The following is a 6,000-nucleotide window of genomic DNA, read 5'->3' as shown; positions in this document are numbered from 1 at the left end:
AGACGCCGTGACAATAATAGGTCACGGTCTGATAAATCTGCCAGGAAGCAAAACTCGGCGGGCGCCGGGGGGAGTTCGGGAACGTACCACCAAAGGCGGTACAATGATCACACCCCCCTGGTTGTATCTGCCGCCGAGGTCTTCGCCCTGAGCAAGGGCGAGGGCCAGAAGTGGGAAAGGCCCCCCAAGCCGAAGGGAGACGGTGACACGAGCCGATCGTGAGTACCACGCCACACCGGTCACCTTATCGACAACCGCCGCATCCGAAGAATGCCATTGAAGAGCTAATCCGGAAGGGGAGCCTCGGCAAGTATGTTGCCAAAGGCCAAAAGACTGAGGCCGGCGGTTCAAATAAGAAATCCGTCTTTGAACGGATAGGAGTGATCCATGTTGTCATCGGGGCAACGAGAACGGTGGGTCCGCTCATGGGCACAAGCGGCACTGAACGAGTCAGATCGGGCCATCAACTTTGTGCCCAAAACAGCGGTCCCCGCCTCCAACATCCCCGACATGACTATTGGGAAGAAGGACTACGAGGGAGTCATCGCCCCTCACAGCGACCCACTTGTAGTCCACTTGGACATATCCAACCACCTGGTCAAGAGGTGCACGATTGACACAGCGCCTACACGAACATCATGTTCGGGAGTGCTTTCTCAACCTCGGTCGAAGGTTGAAGACTTGAGCCCCCGCACCAATCCGTTGTACGACTTTTCCGGGGCCGGCCTGGTACCCACGGGTTGATCAGGACCACGGTGATGTTCGGCGAAGGGAATGCGGCGAAGAATGTCCTATCTGAGTTCGTAGTCATTGACGGCTCGTCCGCCTACAACGTCCTCATAGGCCGCGTCACTCTGAGCGAGGCTGATACAGTAATGTCAATCCGGGCCCTGACACTGATGTATGTCTCGGACCGGGGGGAGGCGCATAAGCTCGTCTCCAAGGACGAGAAGGACGAGGTGGTCAACACCCAGATATCCGCCAGAGGGTGCAACATGCAATCCCTCAAAGTGGCGAAGAAGTCAGGGAAGGGGAAGAGCCCATCCTTGCAGCAGGAGGGCGACCCGATGAATACCGACGTCGGCATGGTTGAAGGAACCCCGACCGACCAAGAAGAGCCGCATCCCGGCGTATGGGAAATAACTACTGACGGGTACCCCACGGCGAACAGCTCAGGAGCTGCCATTCTTATCACCAGCCCAAACGGAGACGTGTTTGAGCACGCCTTGAAACTTACCCTCTCGACCTCAAACAACGAATCCGAATACGAGGCGGTGATAAATGGAGTTGAGTTAGCTAGGGCTGCCGGGGCGGAACACGTCGTGGTGAAAACATGCTCACTATTGGTGGCCAACCAAATCAGTGGAGAGTATGAGGCTCGAGATGACGGGATGGTAAGATACCTGGAAAGGGTGAAAGCCGACACCGCCAAATTGAAGTCCTTCCAGATACAGTACATTCCCAGGTCCGACGACCCCTCAAGACACACCGGCTGACAGACATGGAGGGTGCACCTTTGATGAGCCATTAGGGCACTGACAATCTCGGGAAAATTTTGTATAAGCGGCGGAGGTGCCCAAGACAACTGTGGGCACCCCGACCCACGTTTTTATCTAATGAAGAATCGTCCAAGTTTTCCATCAAAGTGTTCATTTTCCCCATGGTCAGTATCAAGAAGCAGACGCCGTCGCAGTCACCCTAAGAAGTAGACGCTGCGGCAGTCACCCCAAGAGGTAGACGCCGCAGCAGTCACTCCAAGAGGTAGACGCCACGGCAGTCACCATCAAGAAATAGGCGCCGTCGCAGTCACCCCAAGAAGTAGACGCTACGGCAGTCACCCCAAGAGGTAGACGCCGCAGCAGTCACTCCAAGAGGTAGACGCCACGGCAGTCACCATCAAGAAATAGGCGCCGTCGCAGTCACCCCAAGAAGTAGACGCTACGGCAGTCACCCCAAGAGGTAGACGCCGCAGCAGTCACTCCAAGAGGTAGACGCCACGGCAATCACTACAAGGAAGCAGATTTCATGACAATCACAACCAGTAGCGGTTGATACTCGCGAAAAGCGATCGACGCCCTAGGAACGTTAAACACAGTTGAGATACGCATTCTAACTGCCTCGGTCAGGCCGAGGTAGAAACAAAAGAAGCGCTCAATTAATGACGTAAGAAGACAACTCAGGCGAAGACAAGAAAAGACCTCGGCCAAGCCGGAGGCAGAATAAGCAAACTCTTATTAAAAATGATCAGGTTACAAAGTAAGGAAAATACAGACGACGGTAGTCCCCATAAGGATAAGCCAAAACACAACCTACCAAAGTTGTACAAAATACAAGGAAAAGAAAGGCAAAAGGTTACGGACATATCATTTAAGCGCCAAAAGATGGCGGGAGGAAAGGCTTAATAATTGGCCCCGAACGCTAAAGCTATCCGAGACGCCGGCGAGCCTCGGTGACGACCGCCCGTCTCCCTATGCCTGTTCTTGCTTGCCATCGCCGCGTTAGCATCGTCCTTAATGGGCGACCCGCAGGCTCGTCTCGGCGGTCTCGGCTTTCTCGAAACGGCGCAGCCTCGGCGGCCTCGGCTTGCCTTCATCGTCTCGGCTTCCTCCTTGGCCGCCTTTGCTTCCTCAGCAAGGGCCGCCTTCTCCGCGGCCGCCTCTTCCTCCTTCTTCACCCTTACCTCCTCCTTGGCCTTTTCCTTCGCGGCTTCCTCCTTAGCTTCGAGCTTGTCATCAAACAGCTCGTCAAACTGGCCCCACGGAAAGGAGCCATCAAGAGGGAAGAGCTCCTCAATCACTTCCCCGGCACTTTCTTCGGCCAGGTCCCGGTATTGGACGCACATGTTAGGGAGAAGAACGGTTTGGAGTCTCTCAATGTCCTCCTCCCTTTGGGCAATGATAGCATCCTTGTTCCGACCACCTTCCCCGGGCCTGGAACAAGCCCCTAAATTCGTTCCTCGTGTAAGGTAAAGGTCGGCGTGCTTCGAACGAGGTCACGCATCTCCCGCACTTAGCGACTCCGGCCCGCCGCGGCCTCGGCCTTGGCTCTCTCAACGAGGACTTCTTTTTCAGTGTCCTCCCTGAGTTTTCTCTCAGCACGGACTGCCTCTTCAGCCTCAGCCTTGGCCCTCTTAGCCTCCTTGTTCGCCGCGTCAAGTTCCAGCCTTAGCCGCTCGAGCGTGGGGGCGACCTCGGCCATGGTCTTTTCTTGCTCCATAATGTGGGAGCCGGCTAGCTGAATCCATTTCGCCAGCCTCTTGCCTATTCTCATCCCCTCTGCCACAAGCTCGGTGGGGGAAACCTTCTGAAGTAGGGGATCGACGGTGACATTTCTATCACCCGCCTTCTCGTTTCTTCTCAATTGTGCGCACAGGTGAGAACGGCGGCCGCCGACGGTTGATCTACAAAAAGTCAATTAAAACATCCGTGTCGGTATACATGGACGTATCGGAGAGCTGTCATCGAACGCCTAATTAACCGGCTAAGTCGAACCACGGGATGTATCCGTACCATGCTTGGCCTTCTTGCTCGGAGGACGCATCTCCTCGTCGGCAGCGATTGCGGCGAGTGCAGCGAAGTGTCGGCGCAGGGGTGGGCTCTTTCCTTTTACGGACAAGGGGAGATCCCTCCGCATCGGAGTCCCCCCCATCGGTAATGTCAACGATCTCCACCGTCTCCTTCTGGACTGAAGGGATGGAAGGTGGAACGGATGTCGACGCCGAAGACTTTGTTTTCCGCGTTCGGCGCGGCATGTTACTAGCAACCCTCGCCTGGGCCGCCTCCACATTCAGGCCTTTCAGCTGCTGATCCATCAGATCATTCGGCGACGTCCTGCGATCACGGGCCAGAGCCTTAGGGTGCAAATCAGCAACGGTCTTATCCTTGTGCAGCCCCATTCTCCGAAGGATATCCTCAGACAGGTCCGGTCCAAAGTGGTCTGCAAAGGAAGCAAAGTAAGAGTTAAGTAGAAGTAAATCAAAATTCAAGAAACAGAAACGTTGAGAGCAGAGATGGGCCTTACACTGACCCCACTCACCTGCGCTAGGGCCGGTATGAGGCCGACATGGCGAGCGGTTCATCCCGAAGAATGATCTCGCGTCGGAGGAATCCATCTTTTCGACACCCCACTCTTGTCCGTCTCAAAGAGCCTTATCGCCACTTCTCATCCTCATTAAGAGGGACCTTCTTTGGCGTCCATCTTAAGCTTTTTCCGGGTGACCCATCCGTCATGCTCCGCCTCGCCTCTCGCACCGCAAATTAACTCGATCTTTGGAAGGACCGGGGCAGCGGATAGTCATCCGGCACCTCAACGTACACCCACCGATCTTTCCAGTCCTTGCAGGAGGAAAGCTTATCAACGGAGATGTAACCCGGCTCCACTTGCACGCTGTACCATCCGACACGACCGGGAAACGACGGCCGAAGGTGGTGAAGCCGACGGAATAAATTAACCGTTGGGACCTCCCCCTTGAAGAGACAGAGCCAGACAAAGCCGACTATGGTCCTAATAGCCAACGGGTGCAGTTGGGCCACGGCGACGTTCATGGCTCTAATGATAGCCATGACGTAATCATTCAGCGGAAATCGGAGCCCGTACTCCAAGTGCTTGATGTATACACCGGTGCAACCGGTGGAGGACAACAGATGGCCTGCCCTCCTCGGGGATAACAATTTTGTATCCCCTGCCAAAGTAGAAATGGCCCTCGAAAAATGTCTCGCCGGAACAACGGGCGAACTTATGGGTCCAGACACGGTCCGGGCGGACCTTACGAGCCTCACCGTGATCCATAACGCATCGCCTCCCCTCATCGGGATGAGCCCTTTCAAAGCATCATCACCAAGATCATCACCGTCGTCATCATCATCATCATCGTCCTCCCAATCCTCCAAAGCCTTTGGGTCGACTTCGGAGACGGAGACCTAGGGCCCCGGACCTTATCGGGATGGCATCTAGCATCTCCTCCTCATCAAGACGCGGCGGGGAACCCCCGGCGCACGGTTACTAGGACCGCATCGCGAGAAGACATGATTCACAACGAAAACTTAATGAGAAAAATTAAAAATTTGATTGTTTACCTTGAAGAAAAATGCTACGCCGGAGTAACAAATCTGAAAGCTAGAGAGAAGTTTCACAAAGAAGGCTAGAAAGAAGAAAATTTTATAGAAAATGAAATTGGTGGCCAATTTCGGGACTAACTCGCCCTATTTATAGGAAAAGCCCATGAAGAAGGACCAATCGGGGCACAAATGCCCATGAAACGTCGCCAATCGGAAACAGACACGTGTCGGACATGCAACCACGGAATGTCAATCGTTGCAACAGTTGAACGTCAATCAATGCAACAGTGACCAAGCGTCTTCAACACGCCCCTTCATATCTCTCTGCCTGTTCATCTTCCCCAACAAATTCCTAAGTATCCATTTATCCGCCGGCCACATGATCAACCAAGCCAGAAAGCACCGGCCAGGGGGCAATCAGAAAGAACCGGCACTCTCCACCCTGGTCTCAGCCAGCGTCATTGCCTCTTTCCACATCGGATGTCCATTACACATCCATGTGGAGGTGGGATATGGTACGGCCTAAGCAGAGCCATGCCGAGGAAGAAGAAGCCGGGGCAGAAATTTTTTACTTGCGCAGAATATACGCTCAACATACATCGGAGCCCATACCACGGCATAGACTACGCCGGGGCAAATTGATGGGGCATATTTCGCACCCGGCCGACCGATCGGCATATTGAGCAAGGTCAAAGATATCCACAAAGAAGTCAACGGCTTAGACAGCCTAACCGACGCCACTGTCGGCTGTCTCTTGTGCCTCGGCGGGACAACTAGCCGGGCGGGCACACATCCGCGAACTCATATCCAAGACCCCTCGGCGGTGAGTCAACAGGGCCCGCCGGCCTGCCATGGGTCCCTCGGCCGAGGGGTAGATCAGTCTTTCCACCTGCTAGCCACTTGGCCACTTGGCCACTACGTGACAAAAGGTGAAAGTCTATAA

Source organism: Silene latifolia, chromosome Y, assembly GCF_048544455.1.
Source record: "Silene latifolia isolate original U9 population chromosome Y, ASM4854445v1, whole genome shotgun sequence".
NCBI classification, from domain to species: domain Eukaryota; kingdom Viridiplantae; phylum Streptophyta; class Magnoliopsida; order Caryophyllales; family Caryophyllaceae; genus Silene; species Silene latifolia.
Note: the sequence above shows the minus strand (reverse complement) of the source record.